At 43.0% G+C, this 24,611-nt stretch overlaps 1 protein-coding gene across 5 annotated transcripts in view; it reads right to left on the reverse strand.

Moving 5' to 3' along the window:
• SYN3 (synapsin III) overlaps positions 1-24,611 on the reverse strand; it is a 443,568-nt gene that overhangs the window by 333,398 nt on the left and 85,559 nt on the right. The gene's annotated exons all lie outside the window — the stretch shown is intronic.

Consider the following 24,611-nt stretch of genomic DNA (forward strand, 5'->3'; position numbering starts at 1 on the left):
TTGCATAGCTGAAATGTGGCAGAGCCAGGATTTAAACTATGATGGTCTGGACTCAGCATCCACGGTCTTAAAGCAGCCCACTCTGGACTGCTTTTTTTGTACAGAGAAATGGCAACGGGCACTCAGCCTCTCTTTGGGTGACATTAGGGAGTAGTGGGGACTACAGTGAACTACAGAGTCCGTGCCTTCCCTAAAGGAATGCTTCTGTGATTGATCCTGGGTAAGGCCAGTAAATGTTTTGTGCCTCAATTTTCTCTTCTGTGAAATTGGCATAATAATTATGCCTATTTCATGGGGTTATCTTGGAGACTAAGTTAACATGCCCAGCACACAGTAAACATTATATAAGTGTAAGCTGTTACTATTGTTGCTATTTGAGGGGTGACTTTTGTCTTAAACATTCATAACGCCCACTTAAATATGGTATGGTGAGCTAGGTACGCCCTGACAGCAAGTTCTGACAGCATCTCTGGGGCCTTTTCCTCCTCCTTCTGAGCAACAGTGTGGTTCATGGGGGGATTGGGGAAAAGAACCAAGGTCTCCAGGCCACAAGCCATGAGCTTCATGCATCAGCAGCAGCCTTCATAGCTGGCTGCGGAAGCCCCTCAGTGAGCTCATGGTTACCATCGGCCGCTAGGCTGAAAAGAATGTGAGGTGCCACGGGCAGCCTTCCAGGGACCCAAGAAGGGAGGCTTCATCCTTTCAGGATGTCTCAGGCTTCAGATAAAACCCTTCCTGTGTTCCAGCTCATAGCTGGCAGGGGCAATCGGCAATGACTGATTGCAATGGGTGAGTTGTCAAAAAGATGTGTGTGTGAATCAAATGCCAGCTAGCGGAGGCAAAGCATGCATTCAGGAGGCTGGTGGGAAGACCATCAAGTGCACAATGGTTTGTTTTGCACCTACTGTATACTTGGCTCTAGGCCAGGCATTCAGGAGGTAATGAAGTTCACCTGTATGTACTGCTTCTGAGCACTCTGTCATTATCTCTCTTGATCCTTGGCACAATCCTATATTGCAAGCAGGCCTTATTTCCCGGGTTTAAAGATGGGTAATAGCAGAGAGTTTGTTTGAAATTACAAAGCATAGCAGGAACTAGATACCTGTTGGCCAAACTTGTTTCCTTTTCCACCTGGGTACCCAGCTGGACTACATTTCCCAGCAGTCCTTGTGGTTGAGGCAACCATGCAACTGAGTTCTGGCCACTGGAAGGAATGAAATGCTGCTGAGAATGATGAATGGGCCTGGCCCATAAAAGTCTTTCCATGCAGTCCTCTTCCCTCTCTTTTTCATAAGCTAGCAGATGCAGACAGCCTGCAGAGGATTCTGAGGACCTAGGGATGATGGAGCCACAAGATGCAAGGGGTCCACCTGGGCACCTGAATAACTGATGGAGTTCTGCCACAAGGAACTCTTGAGTGAGAAATGGGCTTCTTTTGCAGTAGGCCATCTAGTTTGTTTTCCCCCAACAATTGGCCTACTTTAATATATGCAGTAAGACAAGAACATGGGTTTTAGAGGCATTTTGCCTCTACATCTGGTAGTTTTTCCACCCTCTTCCAAACAAACAGACAAATCCCTTTATGTTTGTAGGGTCTTTGGATTTTACAAAGCTTTTGGACAAGCGATGGAACAGTCTCTTCCTTCCACACCACTAACCATTGGGCTGTGACTCTCATCCACTGTGGGAAGCTTTCAGATGGGGTAAGGTGTCTAGGCTAGCCACAGCTCTGGTACCCATTACAGAATAGCAGGTACCCTTCTCAACCAGTTCTGGGAGAAAATTAAGCCCCCAATCCAAAGGCATCCCTTGATGTGATGAACAAACTTCTCTCCTGCCCACCTATAATGGTATGAGTTATGTACCATGCCTGGGAGAACTGTGAAAACAGACACATAGTTTTCTGTGTTCTCTGGTTCAGAGGAGGATCTCCAAACTGCAAGTCACTTCCCCTCTCTGAGTTTTGGTTTTCTCATCTGTAACCCCACAGGGTGGAATCAGATGAACTTGAGAGCTGCTTGCCAGCTATAATCTCATTCAAAAAAAGCAATATTTTGGTTCCAGGATGGGTCAGACATTTTTCCACATTATTTCATTTAGTCACAAAATGAAGAGGAAGAAGATTTTTTTTGGGAGAAATAAAAGAGCAATCCGAATTCCTCACTGTTCGTTGCTTTTCACAAAAAGTTGCTCTTCAATATACTTTAGGTGGGGGGCAAACTGATGCAGAATATTGTGTTAGCTTGTGCCTTCACTGGGCCTCCAACCTAGTTGGGAAGACAAGAACCACACATACAAAACCAAGAAACATCCTAGAGAATGGGGCACAGAGTCTAGATGGTCAGTTAGCAGAGGAAAAAGCTCTACCTTATCTCCCCCCACCCATCTCCAATTACTGATTCTCTACAGACACAATTACACTCTGAGCACTTGCTGCGTGCCACACACTAGTTGGGTATTTTGCCTTCATATCTCATCTCATGCTCACAGGAGCTCTGCCAGGAGGTCATGAATATCCTTATTCAAAGAAGAGGGATACAAGAGGCACATGGATATTAAGTTAGTGATCCAAGTTCCTCACACAGGTCATCTGAAGCATGTCTGTGTGGTTGCAGAGCCTGCATCCCTTCCTTTGCCTCTGCTCTACTCTAGGCACAGCTCTGTCCCAACCTTCTAGTTGTTCCCACTTCCTTAGCTCTTGAAGAAGAGATTCTGGCATCCTGCCCTCTGACAGTCAAGAATGACAGAGTCAGATCACTGGGGACACGTCAGCTTGCAGGGCCCCCCGGCAGAGAGGTCCCACATTCAGCAGAGGGGTGCAGCATGGTAGGCATCATGAGCAGAGCCTTCCACACACTAGCCGACAAGTCCCTGAGACAAGACAGCCAGAGGTTTGCACAGCTGGAGGCCTTGGGGAAAGGCCTGGGAGCAGCTGAAATGAACTGACCCCATCTGGAAGTAGAGCCCCCTCCAGGGACAAGGAGGGAGGAAAGGAGACAGGAAGTGGCTGATCTGCCTGTTCTCAGGAAGCTGCAAGGCCTGAGAGAAGTCATTCCCTGGAAACTGAAGACCTGGCATTTCTCAACGTGTGCTCCTGGGAACCCCTACATCACACGCACCTGGCATGTTAGAAAAGGGAATTCTCAGGCCACAAACATAATGAATCCAAATCCCTGGAGGGGAGAACAGGAATCTGCATGTTAGAATAGCTCATTAGACAGTTCTGACGCTCACCAAGGTTTAACAACTGAAAACCCCACTTCTCTGAAATAATTACACCCAGTTCTCTTCCTCAGATGCATCACTCATGTCTGCCATTTTGCCCATCAGTGATCCTTAACCCCAGGAGAAAAATAATAAAAAGGTAAATATCTCTTGAGTGTTCACTCTCTGTCCCATACTCTTTTAAGTACTAGATGGATCAACTCATTTAAAATCCTCACAGCATCCTTATAAGACAGGTACTATCATTACCTTCATAGTACATGTAAAGAAACTGAGGCATAGAGAGGCTAAGAAACTAAAAAGTCACACAGTAAGTGGCTCATCCAAATATGGACCCAGGCCATCTGACTCCCAAACTTGAGCTCTTAATCTGTATGACACACAAACACTCTGGGAGTTTCCATTTATGGAAGACCCACTGGGTGCCAGACCCCCTGCCCAGGCACTTCAGGCACTAAACAGACATTAACTGAATGTCTTCTATGTGCCAGGAACTGTTCTAAGTAAGCTCTGGCCAGGCCAGGACTAGGATGAGGGAAGTAAAGCATTCAATCTGGACACAAAATTTGAGGGAGAGGTGCCCCAAAATTCAGTAATCAAGGTAAATAATATTTAAAGAAACCAAATCATCAAGCTATGGTCTATGGGCTGGCTACCTGTTTTTGTAAATAAAGTTTTATTAGAGGGCAATAATATAAGAACAAAACATTCAAAAGCTCACAATAATAGTATCATCTAATCCTTAGCACAATGGCCCCCAAGGGCAGGTATTAATACCATTACTGTTTCATATAATCTCCCAGTGGGTAGCTAATGATTATGAAGGCTGACAATACGCCAGACGCTGTTTTATACATACCTTACAAATATTATTTTATTTCTCAGAACCTCCTTGTAAGGAAAGGATCATCTTCATCCTCATTCTACATACGGTAAAACTGAAGCACAAATTAGTTTTATAATTTGTCCAAGGTCAACACAACCAGTAAAAGGCAGAGCTAAAATGTGAACCCAGGCAGCCATACTCCAAAGGCCATACTCTTTTAACCAGAAGAGTATATATGTACGTAAACTACAACCCATAGGCCAAACTGGCCAAATCCAGCCCACCACCTGTTTTTGTAAATAAAGTCTAATTGGCACACAGCTATACTCATCCACTTATGTATTATGTAGGTCTACTTTCATGCCACAATGACAAAGTGGAGTAGTGGTGACAGAGACCATATGGGCTGCAAAGCTGAAAATATTTGCTATCTGGCCCTTAATAGACAAAGTCTGATAACCCTAGCCCTTAACCTCTGTGGAATACCCTGCGATCAGCACAGAAACTCATGGTCAGAAGGGAACAGAGATGGGATAGGAACCCAGGTGTGTCTCTAAAGATCATTATTTTTCAACTCTGCCTGGCTACGGACTCCCTGATGAATACCAATGCCTCCTTGTTTCCCAGAGTTTAGGACAATGCCTGGCCCAGGGAAGGTGCTCCATAAATGTTCTTTGAATGAATGAATGGTCAGGCCTTAGCATATCATATTGTGATCAAGCCTACAGAAACAGTTAGATGGACCCTACCTGGGAATGTCCAGCCTCTCTGTTATATCCATTACAAGCCAAGACTCACGGGGTCTTATTGCTATGGTAACCTACCCTAATAGCCTAAAATGACTGCTAGACTTAAAACGTTCTGAGGATGTCTTAATTATCTGTACCTAGTATGCTGTCCATCCCAGATTAGAGAATCTCAATGGTTTCCATCTAAATCCAATGATTAGTCTAAACACTCAACCTAAATTGTTTTGCCCTTGGCACTAGAGGTCATCCTCGTCTTAGGACCTAGTCTCAAGAATGGGGATTTAGGAGTTGGAGAAACCTGGTTAAATCCTGGCTCCTTCTCACCCATCAGCTGTGTGACCTTGAATGAGTTCCTTCACCTCTCTGAACCTCAGCCTCCTAACCTGTGCCATACAATCTACTACAGGGAGAGGATCTATGCATAGCTAGCAAGCACAGGCCACAGAGCAGGCCTCAGTGGATGGCTGCAATTCTTTATTATGATGGAGACAGTTTAGGAGAGCTGTCTGCTGAAAGACCCCAAATCCATTATGCATGTTTTATCTTTGTGCTCCCAGGGTCTTGAATAAACAATGTCTTCATCCAGTTTTTGAAAAGACACTAATTCCGCCTCAGGATAACCACCCCCTCCCACCCCAGCTGAAATTTGGCCGGCTCTGTGCCTGGCTGCTGGCCTGAATTTCCAAACACTGTTGGTTTAGCATTTCTCAAATGTATCCCATTAACACTATGAACCTGTCAGCCCTCCCTCCTCTCTGAGCTCAGGTCTGACCTGCACAGCGAGAGATGGAGCCAGCAGTGGGAAGTCAGCCTCCTGACTTGTCTTTGAGAAGCAGGGTGGTGCCAGGGTCAGTCTGCCTGGGATTGGGGGCACCTGTCAGCATTTGCAAGAGGGGGTGCACCCAGTTCAGACATAGACATAGGCGGTGTGCTCGGAGACTGGGAGGAAGCATGTTGGAATGAGGGGCTCTGGGAAATGTGAGCAAAATACATTCTCCAGGTTGCCACTTGAGGGGAAAAAACAAGACCCTGAAAGAAGCTTAGCAAAAAACAAGACCCTGAAAGAGGATTAGCAAAAAGCCACTGCTCTGGGAATTGAGAAATAGCTCTGCCCTGGCAGTCTCTTCAACTCACTGTGCATCTTTGAGCAAGGTACTTGCCCTCTCTATGGCACGTTTACTTAAAAATGAATGGGTTCAGGTGGGCCATGTGTTTTCAAACTTTTGCTTGGCAGCAGAACTCTTTCTCAAACAAATTTTTACTTGGAATTTTAATATATAAATAGATGAAAGTGGAACAGATTCTCTGGGTAAAAATGGGGGTGGGAAGGGGGGAGAGGGAATCCTGCCCACTCAGCCCCCAGACTCAACAATCTGAAAGAGATCAGAAGGTACCTCTGTGGAATGGGGTTCGAGAACCACATGACATGATAGCTGATCTGTAGATTCTCATGCCCGGGCAGCCTCTGATCCTGGTAGCTGCAGCTCCCATTGCTGATAAAAGTAATGGCTTTTATTTATTGAGAACTTTCTTTGTGTCAGGGGCTGGAATTTGCTTCCACGTGCTTTATATTAAGAGTCAGTAGAGAGCCATGATTTAAATCCCAGCTTCACAAATTTAGCAGCTGTGTGACCTTGGGCAAGTTAGTTAATCTCTCTATGCCTCAGATTCTTCATCTGGAAAATAGGTTGTTCAGGGGATTAAAGAAATTAATCTCTATAAAAGTGCCTATAACAGCAGCAGGGACGTAGTAAGCAATTGATGTCAGCCATTTTTATCATGACTGCATAAATTAGATATCTAATATTTATAAGCACAACTCTGTTTCACAGGGGAGAGAACTGAGGCATGGAGAGGTGGAGTAGCCCTATGTCACACAGCTAGTAAATGATGGAAAGAGGACCTGAATCTAAGTCTGCTCAACTGCATAGACTGTGGTCTTAACACAGCTGAAACTGCTTTGCTGTTGACCCTAGAGGTCAGGGTCTTGGTCATAGTAATTTGCTTAAGGAGTTCTAAGCCTAGGTGGAAGGGAAATTAATGATGACTACAGTAATTTATGCCTACATGAATTTTGGTATCACAGGCTCTGGAGTCTGGGCATCTTAGTGAATGCAGGTGCCAAGCAGAGACTGGGAGATGTGTGGTTGCCAGAGCCCAAGTCTATCTGACAGTTTTTTTCTCCAAGCCACATTCTCCAGCCTTTCCTACTGACCCATAAGACATCTTCATGTAAATTAGAAAAAGGGCAGAGGCACAGATGAACAGAGAATAGGCAGACTCTCAGCTCCCACTTGGAGGGTACCAATATGCCTTTGAGCAGTGCACAAGCTGCACGACCTTACACAATGACCCTTACACTTCTGCCTTAGTGTATGGTAGAGAGAAGCACAGGAAGAGCATAAATTTGGCTGGATGAGAGACAAAGAATGGTCTCAGCGTTGCCCTGATGCACGTGGTAGCTCTGGATGAGAGGAGGGAGCACAGGGGCTGTGCAGGCAGGAAGCTCTGCGTGATCCTGATCGCCCAAAGCAAAGGCAAGCCACACACTTACTTTATCTCTTTATGTTTCTTTCTCTCAGCATGGAGGGTGGTAATAAAAGATGGCTGTATGGCTCTCTCTGGGGAGCTGAATGGGAGCCAAACCATCATATGGTGAACAAATGCTCCAATTGCCCAACTGCAGAGCTGCTGTTGCATGTTATTAAAATGGCAACAACCTCTCCCCTGACCCCTGACCCATGGAAATGGGTAGTCACCAGCCCACCCACCCAGAAAGTCCCTGTGCCCTGCCACCAACGGAGGCCCAAACACTGGCTCTAGCATTAAGAAAAAGCAGGGGGCGTGGTATAGTTGTAAGAACGTAGTCTTTACATTCAGCCAGAGCTGGATTCAAACACCAGCTCCACCCCTTGTGATTTGCTGGACATTGGGTAAGATACTGAACCTTTCTGAGCCTCAATTTTTCAAGTATAAAATACAGCTTATCATACTGACCATGCAGGGAGGATGTAAGAATTAGAAATAACAAATGCAAAGTGCCCAGCATAGTGCCTGAGACATAGTAAGCGCTTAAAATAGCTCCACAGATAGGTCCTTTCACATCATCAATGAAGACTGACTGCAAGCCCACTGAGGACCAGGTGCAGTGAATATCATACAGGAGGGTTTAAGTGGTTTCTCTAGGGGAATGACACTTGAACAGAGATCTGAAAGATGAGCAGGAATTTTCTAGGTGAAATAGGGAGGAAACAACTTTCCAGGCAGAGAGAATAGAATATGTGGAGACCTGTGGCCAGAAAGAATGGATCGAAGACCTGAGAAAAAGCTGATGTGGCTGATGCAGAGAGCACAAGGAGGCGGCCAGGGAGGTGGGCAGGGACTGGAGCATGCAAGCCCTCATGAAAGGATTTTAACTGATGGAGTGACATGATCAAATCGGAGTATTAAAAAGCTCATTCTAAAAAGGATACACATTGCATGATTCTTACTATACAATATTTTGCAAAAGGTAAAACTATAGAGACAATAAAAAGGTCAGTGGCTGGTAGCGGATGTGGGCGGAGGAATGAATAGGCAGAGCACATGGGATTTTTAGGGCAATGAAACTGTTCTATATGATATATGGTAGATACATGCCATGATACATTTGTCAAAATCCATCCAATATGCAACCGGGAGAGTAAACTCTAATGTAAACTATGGACTTTGGATGACTATGACGTGTCATTGTAGGTTCATGGACTGTAACAAAGGTACCATTCTGGTGGGGGATGTTGATAGTGGCAGACGCTGTGAACATGTGGGTATTTGGGAAATCTCTGTACCTTCTGCTCAATTCTGCTGTGAGCCTAAAACCTCTCTAAAAAAGTAAAGTCTATTAATAAGGAAAGAAGGGAGGAAGGGCGGCAGGGAGGCAGGAAGGAAGGAAGGAAGGAAGAAAGAGAGAGAGAAAGAAAAAGAAAGAAAGAAAGAAAGAAAGAAAGAAAGAAAGAAAGAAAGAAAGAAAGAAAGAAAGAGAAAGAAAAAGAAAGAAAACCCTGGCTGCTGTGCAGAGAATAGATTGGAGGTGGGCAGGGAGAATGGGGAGGACCAGTCAGGTTTTTCTGTTTTCTTGCTGAGCTCCTTGGGGCAAGTTGCTCTGAGAGCTTCAATTTCTTCATCTGTGATATGGGGACAAGCATATAAAATGACACAGTGCATAGGAAACGTCTTGTGGAAAGCCTGGGACCAGACAGGCATTCAGTTCACACTGGCTGAATGTGAAAGAACAAGTGTGACAGTGTGAAGAATAGCAAAGCACGTCAGGATACAAAAGCTCTTTGTGTGGGGACAGTGGACATCCTGTGATGGTAAAACACAGGTAGCTTCATAGCAGGTAAAAAAAAAATCTCACTGTTTATTAGCAAAGGCAAAAGTATTTATCAGAGAGCATGCCCCCAGGCTAAAGCTGTGTTTCGTGCTTTGGGAAAATCAGGAGCAATCATTGCTAAGATTTACTGAGCGCTAACTATGTGGTAGGTACTGTTGTAAGTGCTTTATGGGCTTTATGTGAATAAAGCCCATTTCATTTCCTCAACCAGGCCGTCCACTGAGTACTGTAACAACCTCTGTTTTGTGTCTGGGGAAACCGAGGCACAGAAAAATTCATCAGCTTGCCCAATGTAAGTGACAGAACTGGCTTAAAAGAGGATGGAAAGATACAAACCTGAGTTAACTGGGGAAACAGGCTGTGCCAGCACAGAAGAGTTATAAGATGGCACAAAGCAGACCAGCCATGATCAAGGATTACATCACATGGGAAAGAGTATGGTATAGCTGTTAAGAGCAGGCATTAGAATTAGCCTGCCTAGGTTTAAATCTTGGCTCTTCCACTTTCTGTGTGACCGTGGGCAAGCTCTATAGCTACTCTTTGACTCAGTTTTCACATCTGTAATAGGTGGATTGTAAAAGGCCGTATCATATGGAGTTGTGTTGAGGATTAAATGGTAAGATGCATGTAACTCACTAACTTACCACATTATATGGAGAATAGTAAGAGCGCAATGTATGTTTCAGAGTGAAGGAGGACAACAGGAATTTCTGAAAGCGTAAACCTGGGGCTTCAAACAAAGGGTGGGGCTCAAACTCAACGAACACCCAGTTATCAAGTATGATGGTAGGTGCCAGCTGGCTGCAGTGATGAAAGCAACATGACGTCTGCTCTCGAGGACCTCTCAGTCTGGTGAGGGGGAGGTAGCCTCAAATACAGAAAATAAAACAAAAGGCAGGATATAAAAATCAGTCACTCACACAACCAAAATAGTGCCAGTCACCATCCTAAGCACTAGGGACATAGTGACTTGCAAAACAGACGAGATCCCCGGACTCAAAGAGCTTATATTTTCATGCTGGAGACAGGCAAGGAACACCTTCCATATGGGCCTTGCAGACCATGGTTAGGACTGTGAATTTCACTCGAAGAGGGATGGGAAGTCCTTGCCAATTTTAAACATGGGCTTGGTATCTGATTAAATTTTAGAAGAATCTCTCTGGTTGCTGTTCGGAGAATGGATTGAAGGGGGATGAATGTGTCCTCAAACTCTCTGCTGCTCCTTTCATGAGGAGGTGGGGTCTCCTTAAATCTAGTTTTCCCCTGTGCCTGTCTCTGGCCACTAGAACGCAGCAGAAGTCATGCTGTGTACCTTCTAACTCTGGCCTTTAAGACATTGACACCTTCCACCCCTCTTGTAACCTGTCCTCTTGAAAACCAGCGGCCATATGAGAAGTCCAGCTTTCCTGAGACTGCACTGCTAGGAGGAAGTGTAAAGTCACGTGGAGAAGAAGGGATCGTGTGGAGGAGTGCTGAGGCCCCAGGCATGAGTGTGAAGTCTACTTGGGCCTTCCAGCCCAGCCCAGCCGCAAGCTGCATGCTAGCCTAGCCAACACTGCATGCAGCCGAAGTACTGCCTAAACAAGCCCTGCCCACATTCCTGACCCACAGATTGCAAGCAAATAAAATGGTTGTGGTTTCAAGCCACAAAGTTCTGGGGAAGTTTGTGACATAGCAATTGAGATGTGGGTGATGGCAGAAGCAAGGAGACCAGTGAGGAGGATACTGCAGAAATCCAGGAGAGAGAGAAAGGTAACTCGGCCTATGGTAGGAATGGCGGTGGAGAATCAGAGAATGGTACCAAGAGAAAGTTACACACACACCACCGTCATCATCGGTGGGAGAAACTCAGGGGTCTGGAGACCCTGCACGCCCCATGACGTTGGCACTGGTTCCCTCTCTGAAGCTACCTCCTCCAATGAAGGACTGGCTGCCCGAGGGTTGACTTTGCTGTCGGACGCCTCACTGCCATCAGGATAAGCACTACAGAAGACACACTCCAAACTGCCAGAAAATAGGCTTAAGGCACAGAAATATTATTTATTAGCAAAATGAAAAAATGTCCCAGGAAAAAACTGTCCATCTTGATATAACATCTAATGTTTATATATGACTTCATAGTTTAGCAAGTATGCTCAGACATATGACCTCCTCTGATTCTATCAATTGTCCATCCCCATTTACAAATGAGGAAAGAAGCTCAGAGAGGAAACAGTTACTGTTCTAAAGCCCCATAGGCCTCAAGTGCTAGAGCTAGACTTGAACCTATAACTTCTCTCAGTAAGTTCAAATTTTATTTAGTATATGTCACTAAAATTTCCACATTTGTTTTAAAATTATATAGAATAATGTAGTTAAACAAATTTCCACATTTGTTTAAAACTACATAGAATAAAATCATGCAGCATCCTGTGTTATAGTTGTCCACCTTCTGCTTCTTTCCATAGGCGAGTTGTGCAACGGTTTTTAAAGCGGGGTCCAAGGAATTGACATTGAAATCTTGTGGAGAGAGCTTGGCCCCCACCCAGGAATCGGGCTTTCTGGTAATGGGGCCTAAGCATCTGCATTTTAGTAAGCAGGGCAGGAGGTTCCTAAATTCTTCACCTTCATAGGAAATTTTGAAAGTCACTGAATTGGTGGATCCACACACCCTCAGGAAGCAGATGGATTTGCTTAAATGAAGAAAGAGTCAGAAAACAGTGTAGCAAAGTAAATGGATCACTGTATCCCTGTTCTGGGGCTCTTCTCACTCTACCGTGTTGCCTTGCGTGGGGAGGGGGTCCTAGATACTCTCCTCCTCCCCTTCCCCCTTCCCGCCAGGCAGGGAAGAGTGTGCAAGACAAGTGGTGGGTGGCAGGGCGAGGAAGGGGCAGAGTGCACATCTGAAGAGCAGACACTGTTTCAGGCACTGGCAGACTTCCCCTGTTTTAGTCCTCTAACGAGGCATTATTTCCATTTTCCAATTGAAAAACCAGGGAATCAGGAGGTGGGGTTACTTGTGCAGTCGCACAAACAGCAAGTGGGGAGTCAAGATTGGAACCCAAGACTGCCTGACTCCAACCCTAGTGATTTTCCCAGTATCAAGCTGAGAATCAGGTGGCAATCAGGTGGAAGGATAGTGTGACATGAAATCACAGTAGTTTGAACCCTTCTCCTCTACTCATTAGCTGCGTGGACTCAGACTAGGCATTGCCCTTCTTGGAAAGTGTCCATTTCTTTCAAAAGGGGATGAAATTACCTGCCACTGAAAAGTACCGAGTACCCAGTAGCCTTTTAGTAAAAAGTAATTGCTTAGGAATGAGAAAAGGCCAGAACGCCAAAGCCAAAAGGGTGAAGTGACCATAATGGCAATTTCCTTCTTTCCTTCCTTTTTTTTTTTTTTTTTTTTTTTTTTAAGAGAGAGAATGAGAGCAAGTGTGGGCGAGGGGCAGAGGGAGAGAGAGAATCCCAAGCAGGCTCTGGCCGCAGCACGGAGCCCGATGTGGGGCTCGATCTCATGAGCCAAAATCTAGAGTTGGACACTTAACACGACTGAACCACTCAGGCGCCCTATGGACAATTTCTTCTACAGTGGACTGCATTAGCTTGGAAGAGGGTCCCCCGAGGGAACATGAAATGGGACCCAGCACCGGAGCCATTCCCAGGAGTGGTTATAGCATGTGGGAAGGTGCAGAGGGCTGCAGGGGCTGGCTGGTTGTCTAGCAGGTCTCTCCCATCCCCGATTTCTATGATTCTGGGAATCAGGAGCCACACTGTTTTTCTCTGTCAGAGTGCCGCTCCTTCTCCTGGGGGAGTTGGCAGATCTGCCACTGGCCCGTTGGCTGGAGACGCATGGGCAGCAGAGCCTGGCATTTCTTTACAGACTGTCTCTTTCTTGTGCGGCTTTCTTCCCGTTCCCACGCCCCACCTCTGCGAGTCCCCAGGGATCCTGCTTTCTCCTGCAGTGGTGAGGGCAAAGGCCCTGGGTGAAGAGATAGATCGGGGCCGTCCCCCTCCAAGGCTGCTCTGCTGGGACCCTCAATGATTCATTGTCCCTGGCCTCCCAGACCCCATCCCCTCCCAGGGAGAGGAGGCGGTAGGCGGTGTGCCGGTCAGCAAGTCCGCGCCTGGTGCAAGCTACGGCTTTACTTTGCAAAGTTGTGGGATTCTTATTCATTCGAAGAGTCGGCTGGTCCTGAATGCTTTCAGCAAAGATTTAGGCACTGTGCCAGGCACTGGGGGTACAATTCAGAAAAACAGTCCTTAACCTGATCCTCAAGGAAGGTCCAGTCCAGTGGGAGACATGAGAAGTAAACAGTAATGATCAGATGAAGGCTGGTTCATTCCTTCACTCACTGAACAAATAGTTATTGAGAATGTTATATGTGACAGGCACTATTCTAGGGTCTGAGAATACAGTGGTAACAAAACAAAGTCCCTGCCTACACAGTCTTCCATTCTAGAAAATAGTACAATAAAATCAATTACATCTTATTTATATTACATTAGCTACCTATTATCTCGCTAGCTAGCTATCTACCTACCAATCATCTATCTATAATTTCAAAGAGTAATAAATGCCTAAAGAAAAAAGTGCTCAGTTGGGCCTTGAGAGCAGAGATAGTACGTTTTGGCAAGTCTCTCTGAGGAGGCAGGATCCCATCAGAGATTTGAAAGGAAGTGAGAGGGTGAGGCATGGCGTTTCAGGATGAAGGAAGCAATTGCAAAGACTGTGCACCAGACACCGCTTTACCTACTTTATTCAAATCACTCTAGAAGTAAGGACCACTTCTTCCCTCTTCATAGATGGGGAAACCAAGAGCTAGAGAAAGATGGAGACACTTATCCAGGACCTTGAGGCTTGTGGAGTGTGGGGTTTGGACCCACCCCACGCAGCTGTCCCTCACCTGTGTGTGTGTCTGCAACCAAGAGAAAGAGAGGGAAGCCCCTCTCCCAAACCCACAGGGCTCACTCTGCTCACTTTATTTAGATTTCTATTTCAGTCACCTTCCCGCTCATACTTCCTCAAATACCAGTCCCTCTGTCTTGTTTTGCTTCAACCCCCATTTCTCATGACCTGCCATTAGAATGCATATTTGTTTGTTTTCCACTTTCTGCAATTTAGATCTCAGCTCCACAAGGGCTATTGTCTATTTTGTTCACTGCTGTATCCTCTGTGCCTGGCACATCTTTAATGAGTAAATGAAAGGAAAGCAGGCAAAGCTCAGTGGGTGTGTAACCATTTAGGAGAGTTAAAGGGAGCACTTTTCCAAATAGACACAGGCACTGGGGTGAGAGCAGAAACTGCATTCTACGTAATACTTGCTGGAGTGTGCCCGGTACTCTGAATTTGCTCATTAATATGTGTTGAATGAATGAATATCTGGAATTTTAAATTCTAGGTTCATGAAGCTCAGAAGACTCTAGGCAATTATGTGTGAAATAAAGAGTCAAGGAACATTATTTTTATAATGTGCTCTGATGGGATGTTTGAGAGTTCCTAGGACAGAGACAGGGAAGTTGAGAGCTGACTGTGGCTCAGGAGCTAATGTACTAGGAGGTTTGGACAAATCACCCTCTTCCCTCCCTCCCTGGCTACCATTTGCCCATCTGTAAAATGGGGACACACAGAAAAGGGAAGAGGGATTCTTCTAACTCTGGACCTCTAAGATTTTATAAAATATCCTCTTCTCTGGGATGGGTCCACACATCTCTGTCTTGCCCCAAACATCTTCCCTGGACACAGTACGACTGGGGTGGGTACCAAGGGGAATATCTGAATCTCTGATGCCTTTCCTCAACGTCTTATGTTACTTATGCTTTTTGGCTACCTCTCTTCAACCCTCTCTGAGGTCTGACCTTCTAATGAGCGGATGCACATTATCAGCCACTGTGGTTTGAACGGGTGCCTGTAATTTAGTGTTGCCTAATGCTGGAAACTGAGAGCAGGGCTTGTGTAATTAGCCTGGAGCCTCATTAACGTCTGCCTCCTTGGGTATTTTTCATTCCTGATTTCTCCTGTCCTGTATTTTGAATCCCATCTGTCTGTATAGGCCTGGCTGCCCTTTTTTATCACTCCATTGTGGAGCCAGTCTTGAATTTGGGCCCAGAACGGCCATGGCCATCACAAAGCATGAATCTTAACATGCCCTGGGATGGCCCCTGCTCTGCTTTCTAAATAGAATTTTGCAACTTTACTGAGAACCTGGATGTCTGGGTTGCTCTTAAGCACCTCGGGCTGCCTGGCAGCACACCCTTAGTTTGGGAGTTTGACAAAAACCAGAGTAAGGGACTCTACCATTTTAATTGCTATAATTACTGATGATTTAACCAACTTGTGTGCAATACTTTGCTATTTATAAAACACTACTAAAATCTGACCTTGAACAGAGACTTGCTCTGCTTTGTTCACTGGTGATTTCCTAAGAGAGTTATTCTCTTTTTGTGCCTCCTGCCCCCATTCTGTGGGGCATCCGTGGAAGGCATCAATCCGGCTTTCTTACTGGTCTCTGCTTAGCTTTGGCCAAAATGAGGCCCCAGCAGGAGCCTGGAGGGCAGGGGAGGGAAGGGTGGTGGTGTTTCTTTCTCGTGCCTACCCTGCTTTAGTCCCATGACTCTGGAGGTAGCTGAGTTCCCTCCACCACTGCTGGTTCAAGTGGGGGACTCTCCCACTCAAACCTAGGTGGACCCTACTACATTAAAACTACTAATTCTATTTCCTCTCCTGCCCCTTCATCCCTGGGGATGATAATTACTTCCTGCTGTTGTTAGGTTCTGGAAGCATCATGTTCCCTTAGTCCTACATGTGCTCCTCTGTAAGTGGTTCCTTCATTATAATCTTTATTTAACCCATTTGGGGGTGAACTCTGCTTTCTGCCTAGCCCCTGTCTGATATAATGCCCAATATCTGGAATAGAGCCTACAACCTAGCAGGCCCTTAATAAATATTTATGGAACAAATGAGCAAACTTTTCACCAAAACTATGTAAAATAATATGATTACCTTTTACATATAAATAAATGAAGGCTCAGAGAGGTAGATTCTCAGATCTGAGCAACACATTTCTAAGGGAGAGCAACACACACATACTATACCCTGGATGAGCTTGCATCACACTCAATGTCCTAGAGAAATCTCTGGAGAAAGCCTGCTGCTTTCTGTATAGACTCAGAGTCCACGCATGCCATGCCAGCCTGGGGTAGGCTCAACAGAGCCAGATGCCATGGAGTGGACAGGCGTAAAGTGAGGAAGAGAACAAAATCTCAGGATTTAAAGACACTTGGAAATACACCTGGCATAGAACCAGAAACCACGGTTCAAATCCAAGTGCTGCCACTTCCTTTTTTCCCCAGCCTTAATGAGGTGTGACTGACTAATAAAAATTGCATATATTAAGGTATACAACATGTTTTGATATATGTATACATTATGAAATGATTATGACAACCAAGTTAGTTAATATGTCCATCACCGAACATAGTTAACCATTTTCCTTCCTTCCCAGCTAAGAGCACTAGAAATCTACTCTTTCAAGTATACATTATTATCAACTACAGTCATTATGCTGTACATTGTCCCCAGAACTTACTCATCTTATAACTGTAAGTGTGTACCCTTTGACCGTTCCCATTCCCCCAAATCTGCCAGCCCCTAATAACCACGATTCTATTCTTTGTTGCTATGGGTTGGGCTTTTTCAGATTCCACATACAAGTGAGATCATGCGTATTTTCCTTGTGTGTCTGGCTTAACTCACTTAGCATAATGTCTTCCAGGTTTATCCATGTTGTTGCAAATGGCAGGTTTCCTGCTTTTTTTAAGGCTGAATAATATTCCATTGTATATGTACCACATTTTCTTTACCCATTCATCCATTAACAAATATGTAGGCTGTTTCCACATCTTGGCTACTGTGAATAATGCTGCAATAAACATGGGAGTATAGATACCTCTTCAAAATAGTGATTTTATTTTCTTTGAATATACACCCAGAAGTACAATTGTTGAATCATATGATAGCTCTATTTTTAATTTTTTATGAAAGATTTAACCTCCATACGGTTTTCCATAGTGCTTGCACCAATTTGCATTCCCACCAATAGTGCATGAGGATTCCCTTTTTCCCACATCCTCACCAACACTTGCTATCCTTTGCCTTTTTTTAATAGCCATCCTAACAGGTGTACGATGATATTTCACTGTAGTTTTGATTTTTTTTATTAAGTTCAATTAGCCAACATATAGTACATCAGTAGCTTTTGATGTAATGTTCAATGATTCATTAGTTGCGTAGTAGTTGCACTGAAGTTTTGATTTGCATTTCCCTGATTAGTGATGTTGAGCATCTTTTCATATGCTGGTTGACCATTTGTATGTTTTCTTTGGAAAAATGTCTACTCAGGTCCTTTGCCCATTAAAAAATTTTGGATATTTGGTCTTTTGCTCTTGAGTTGTATGGGTTCCTTATATATTTTGGATATTAACCCTTTATCAGATAGGTGGTTGGCAAATATTTTCAGATAAACATTGTCTTTTCATTTTGTTGTTTCCTTTGCTGTGCAGATTTTTTTCAGTTTTACTCCTGTTATTTTTTTTCTAGTTTCATACAACTGTGGTCTAAAAAGATACTTGATATTATTTCAATCTTCTTAAATTTGCGAAAACTTATTTTGTAACTTACCATATAATCTATCCTGGAGAATGTTCCTGGTGCACTTGAGAAGAATGTGTATTTTGTTGCAATTGGATGCAACGTTCTGTGTACGTGTATGTCTGTTCGGTCCATCTGATCCAAATTGTAATTCAAGTCCAATGTTATCTTACTGATTTTCTGTCTCAATGATGTACCTGTTGTTGAAAGTGGGGTACTGAAGTTCTCTACTATTATTGTATTGCTGTTTATTTCTTCCTTCAGACTTGTTAATATTTGCTTTATATATTTAGGTGCTCTGATGTTGGGTGCACAGATATAATTACAATTGCTGTATCCTCTTGATGAACTGACCCCTTTATCACTATATAATGTCCTTTGTTGTTTCTGGTTACAGTTTTTGACTTAAAGTCTATTTTGTCTGATATAAGTATAGTGACCCTGCTCTCTGTTGGTTTCTACTTGCATGGAATATCCTTTTTCATCCCTTCACTTTCAGCCTGTGTGTGTCTTTAAAGTAAGCATTTTTAAAGTCTCCTGCAGGCAGCATATTGCTGGATCTTGTTTTTTTTTGTTTTTTTTTTGTTGTTGTTGTTTTTTAATTCATTCAGCCACTCTCTGTCTTTTGATTGGAGAATTTAATCCATTTACTTTTATTTTTTAATTTTTTATATTTTAAAGATTTTATTTATTTGACAGAGAGAGAATAGGACAGCACAGGCAGGGGGAGCGGCAGAGGGAGAGGGAGAAGCAGGGAGCCTGATGTGGGGCTCAATCCCAGGACCCTGGGATCATGGCCTGAGCTAAAGGCAGATGCTTAACCAACTGAGCCACCCAGGCACCCCTCCATTTACTTTTAAAGTAGTTATTAATAGGCAAGGACTTACTATTGTCATTTTGCTAGTTGTTTTCTGGCTGGTTTGTAGTTCTTTTATTCCTTCTTCTCTTGCTGTGTTCCTTTGTGACCTGATAATTTTCTGAAGTGGTATGCTTTGAATCCTTTATTTTTCTGTTTTGCGTATCTACTATAGGTTTTTGCTTTATGGTTACCATGAGGCTTACATAAAACATCTTATAACAGTCTATTTTAAGCCAATAACTACTTAACTTCGATCACATACAGATTCTCTTTTACTTCGCCCTTCCTACATTTTATGTTTTTGATGTCACAATTCACATTTTTTATATTGTATATTCATTAGCAAATCATTATAGCTAGAGTTATTTTATAATTATATAGTTATTTAAAAGACATAATACTTTTTTTAAAAAAGACAAAATACTTTTGTCTTTTAACCTTTATACTAGAGTTAAAAGTGATTTACACGCCACCATTACATTATTAGAGTATTCCGCATTGGACCAAACACTTAAACTTTATTGATGAACTTTATACTTTCATATGTTTTCATGTTACTAATTAGTGTCCTTTCATTTCAGTAAATTCCCACTGACTAAAAGTCAGGTGCTTGGATCCCCACAATATTTTCCTACCAAATGGCTGTGGTACTTTTGCATAACACTAGTAAGGAGGAACTTACTACTTCTTTAAGCAGCTCTGACTATGAAGTGGTCTCCCCCTTGTTGAAAAGGTGGTCCAGTGCAGTGGTGCCCCACACAGGCTCTGAGGTCAGACTGCCTAGGTTTAAATACTAGCTTTGCCACTTAATGGCTGGAGGCCTTGATTTCATTACCCAACTCATTGGTGCTTTAGCCTTCTTATCCAGAAAATGTGGATTATAATAGTACATACCTTATAGAGCTGCTGAAAGGATGAAATCAGTCAATACATGTTAAGTGCTTGGAACAGTGCCTAGCACGTAGGAAATGCTATAAAGTGTTTGTTAAATAAATAAAAATTCATGAATTTTGTATGTGTAATTCAAGCTGGCTTAATCAAAAGGGGATTTTTTTTTGGCTAAGGTTTGGAGATGAATCTGGATCCAGGGCCCTGAATAACATCATCAGGTCATTCACTCTCCCTGGGCTGTATTTTCCTTTGCCTTGGCTTCAACCTCAGCAAAGCCTTCCCTCAAGGGAAAAAAAAGAGATGGCCACCAGCAGCTCTAGGTATCCATCCCACCAGCTCAGGAGCCCCAGCAGAATGCACACGTGTCTCCCACCCAAGGGTTCCAGTAAAAGTCTCACAATGGATTCTCATTGGCTTGGCTTAGATCCCATTGCAGTATTCTGATTCAGTCTGACACCAGCTGACATCAGCTCTAGACACCACACAGACTGTAAGTTGGGGAGGGATCACCCAAATGGAAAATCTAAGTGCTGTTCCTCAAAGAAGAAAGAATGGATGCTGGAGAAAAACAGCTGTGGTCTGCTCTACCACCCATCCTGGTAAACTTTTCTGAAGGTACTTCCTATGAACACTACTTCAGAAGATGTAGGCCTTGCTCATATTGCACACTTGAAAGTGATTAAAGGCATTTTCAATGCAACACCTAAGTCTCTTTGAAAGCATATACTGCAAGTCAAGAGCACTGCTCAATATTCCTACTTTGGGAAACCACAGTTAGAGCCTGAAACAGCACTACGTGGCAGAGGGAGATTCTTACTGACTCCCTGCCTGCAGGACACACCATGAGTTGGGCTGATTGGTGTGCATTATTTTCCCAGGTCTGTAACTTGTGGCTTGCCAAAACGAGCTGTCTAGCTGAGATGTTAAGCACCATCCTCGGCATGGACAGGATAAACTTCAATAGCCCCATGGACCTCTGAACCCAGGGCTTTGGCCGTATTGGCACTGCCCTCACAGCTCTGGCTACTCAAGGTATGGTGTTCTACTAGCCGCAGCAGCATCTGGGAGCTTGTCCAAACCCTTGCTGCTCAAACTGAGGCTGCAGGTCTGGCAGCATTGGCTTCATCTGGGAGCTTGTAGGTATTCAGAATCTCAGGTCCCACCTGAAGACTTCATGAATGAGAATCAGCACTTTATCAAGATCTTTAGGGGGTGGATATGCACTTAAAATCTGAAAAGCACTACTGTATTAGTTTTCTAGGGCTGCCTAAAGAGAGTGCCACAAACCGGACGGCTTAAAATGACAGAAAAGCATTCTCTCACAGTTCTGGAGGCTAAAAATCTGAAATCAAAGTGTTGGCAGGATTGGTTTCTTCTGAGAGCTGAGAGAGAATCTGTTCCATGCCTGTCTCCTCACTTAGGGTGATTGACAGCAGTCATTGGCATTCCTTGGCCTGTAGACACATCACTGTACTCGGCTTTCATCATCACATGGCACTTTCCCCTGTGTCTCTGTGTCTGGCAGCACACCCAGCCCCAGCTGACGCAGCTCCGGTGCAGGGCAGATGCGGAGCTCTCTGGGGAGGTGCGCCATCAGGCTGTGCACTGGAATCACCTAGGGAGGTTAAAACTAGATGTCCAAATCCTACCTTCAGAGATTCTAGTGAAATTGGTCTGGTATATTGCCTGGCCATCAGGATTTTAAAACATTTCCCAGGTGATTCTAATCTGTAGCCAAATTTGAGAACTAATGGGATGGACGTTCTCGTTTCTATATATTACAAAATAAGACAATTCAGTTCCTTTTCCAGATAGGGAAACAGGGTATAAGCACAAATAAATTTGATATTTTCTGAAGTATAGTTTGAGGCATTTTTGTTTGGTGTTCATGAATTTAAAATTATTGTCTCTTTCTTATCTTTATGATAATGAATTACTTCCTTTGCCCTAGTAACACTTTTCACCTGGAGTCTATTTTTTCCCCTGATATTAGTACAGCTACATCAGCTAGCTTTCTTTTGACCAGTTAATATATATATATATAATTTTTTTTTCCATCCTTTAACTTTCAAACTTTCTATATTCTTATGTTTTAGATGAATATCTTGAAAGGAATATAGCTGGATTTTAAAAAATCTACTTTGAAAATTTTTATGTAGATGCTCTATAAACTAGAGCATTCAGTCCTTTTACACTTAATGCAATTAATGATATATATTGATGATAATAAATATTTAACAATTCATGGGATATTTTGCAGCGGTTGTAGTTCTCACAAGTGACCATGAGAGGGCGACTCCAGTGGACTCATAGGCATTTATAGCCTTGAAGGGACAGAGGAAACCAGGCATTTTCTCTCCGGGATTCCACCACTGCTTCCAAGGGTGTGCCTTCCCTATAATGTTTGGGCATCCTCTGACCATGGGAAGAACAAGGATATGAGCTGGGGGACAGAAGTGTGGTGAACTGGGGGACAAAAGAGCAGTCCAATGGTCTGCCCATCCATGGGGTAAGTGTAGCTGAAGACATTCATTGGGCCGAGGGCAGAAGCTATTCACCAACTTGTATAGAAAATTTTCAGTATTTTAATAACCAGCACTGCTGTACAAGCCATTTAGAATAGTATCAGTCTGCTTATATATTTGGATTTAAATCTACCATCTTATTTTATTTGCAATACACATTCTATGTTGGTTTTTCTCTCCTTTCATGTCCTCTTTTACTATTTCTTCTATTCCCTCTCTTGTAGCTTTTTAAAAAAATATTTTATTTGTTTATTTGAGAGAGAGCAGGGGGTGGGGTGGGGGAGGAGCAGAGGGAGAGGGACAAGCAGACTCCACACTGAGCGCAGAGCCCAGTGCGGGGCCCAATCCCACGACCCTGAGATCATGACCTGAGCTGAAATCAAGAGTCAGACACTTAACCGACTGAGCCACTCAGGCGCCCCTCTCTCTCTTACAGCTTTTAAGTTTTACTACATTCTTTTCTTTTCTTTTTTTTTCTAAGTAATTACCCTGGCAATTACCTCATGCATCTATGACTTTTCAAAGCCTGTTATTAATCAATACATTTACTTACCTCCCTGAAAATACCAGGGCCTCAGAACACCTTAATTCTATTTCCTCCTAGCCCGTACTATCTTCCTGTCATGTATTTTAATTCTTCGTGTATTTTTTAAATCTGTAAGATGTTATTATCATTATTTAAAGACAATATTTATTAACATTTACCACCTTCTTTGTTGTACACATCTTCTTGCAGCTCTATGTTATTCTGGGATCATTTTCTTTTTGCCTAAAGCATGTTCTTTACAATCTTCCTTAGTGAGGGTATTCTCTTTGTAAATGTTTTTATTTTGCCTTTATTCATAAAAAATGTTTCCCTGAAGATGGAAGAGCTTGGCAATTATTTTATTTTAGCAACCTGAAGATGTCGTTCTACCGCTGCTGCCTGGGAGCTGTCAGTCTGTTACTCCAAGAAAGTAATCTGCCTTTTCCTCTCTGGATGTTTTTAAGATGGTTTTTTTCATCTTTCTGTACTTACAACACTATTGTGTGTTGGTGTATAATTCTGTTTATTGATCCTGCTTGAAATGTGTTGAGCTTCTGGTTTTGGTGGTTTGGTATCCTTCTGAAAGCTTCTCAACCATCGTTTCTTAAAATACTGCCTCTGCTCCATTCTTTTTTTGAGATTATGTTTAAATGAGAGACTTTCTCACAAGATCTAATAAACTCTTCTGCACTTCCCATCTTTTTCTCTCTGTGCTTCATTAGGATCATTACTTCAGCTCTATATTTCACTTATTAGCACCTTTTCAATGGTGTGTAATATGCGGCTAAACACAACACATCCAATAATTTTGGTTATTGTAGTTTTCATTTCTAGAAGTTGTATTTGATTTTTAAAAAAAAATCGGTTGTGTCACTTTTTATTGTTACTGTTTTCTATTTCTGGAAGAAATCTTCAAACCTGATTTTTTTCAATTTAATAAGTATTTTTTTTAAGAATTGCTGTTTGATAAGTTCAATATCTGATGTTTTTCAGGGTCTCTTTCTGTTGTCTATTGTTTCTGTTTCTTCTCATTCGTGGTGTCTATGCCTGGTTATCTTTGACTCTGCGCTAGCTATTGTAAAAAAAAATTATTTGAATAATTATTTGAAGGCTAGGATGAAAGTACTTTCCTCTACATACGATTTGCTTTTACTTCTGGCATGTTTGGGATCACCATAAACCAAGTTTAAGGTTCCCTGGAAGACCAATCAAACTGCAATGCAAGCTACAATTACTTATGAGGGCTCATGTACTTATAATTCACATTCACCTTGAAAATGTGGTCCTTTTGGGTCTCAGCTTATTGTGAGGAGGCCCTATCATTACATTCCCCACCTTGAGTGGCCTTGGACATTGATTTCTATCTCTCTTGTTCCTGCTAGGCTATCAAAACCAATTTTCAAATTTGCCAGACTTAGCAAATACCCTGGAAAAAGGTAACTTTTGTACTCACTCATCTTTCTGAGTTTCCTTTTCCCCTTCATTCTCTTCTTGGTAATTCCTTAATATCTTGCCAACTCTTTGAAGGCGTTCAAGATGATGATTATTTAAAACTTAATTTTTTAAGTTGTTTTCAATGGAAAAGTTGGTCCAAATAATCTAGCCCATCATTATTAGAAATGGAAAGCCACATAATGTCTTTCTTGGCACATGGTAGGCTCTCAGTAAATGATGGCTGAATTAGTTCAATTATCATAGTTACCCAAACATGGTCTCTTCTTTTGCATTTACAAAGACTGTTTCTTACCATTATGATGCATAGAATGTCCACCATATTCCACCATTGACAAGGCTTAGAACCAATGCCACCTCTTCCTCAAAGTTCTTCCTGTTTTCTCTACTTCCCCAAATCTGAACCCTCATGAGACCTGGTCTGTACTATTCTGGTTGCTTAATATATTAATATTAGAAATATAGGTAGAAATGTATTAATAGGTAGAAATATATTAATACAACTCTTTATCTCTTCTGTGGGTTTGTACTTTCTTGACTTTTCTGGGCTTCTGAAG

Source organism: Phoca vitulina, unplaced genomic scaffold (assembly GCF_004348235.1).
Source record: "Phoca vitulina isolate PV1807 unplaced genomic scaffold, GSC_HSeal_1.0 scaffold19, whole genome shotgun sequence".
NCBI classification, from domain to species: domain Eukaryota; kingdom Metazoa; phylum Chordata; class Mammalia; order Carnivora; family Phocidae; genus Phoca; species Phoca vitulina.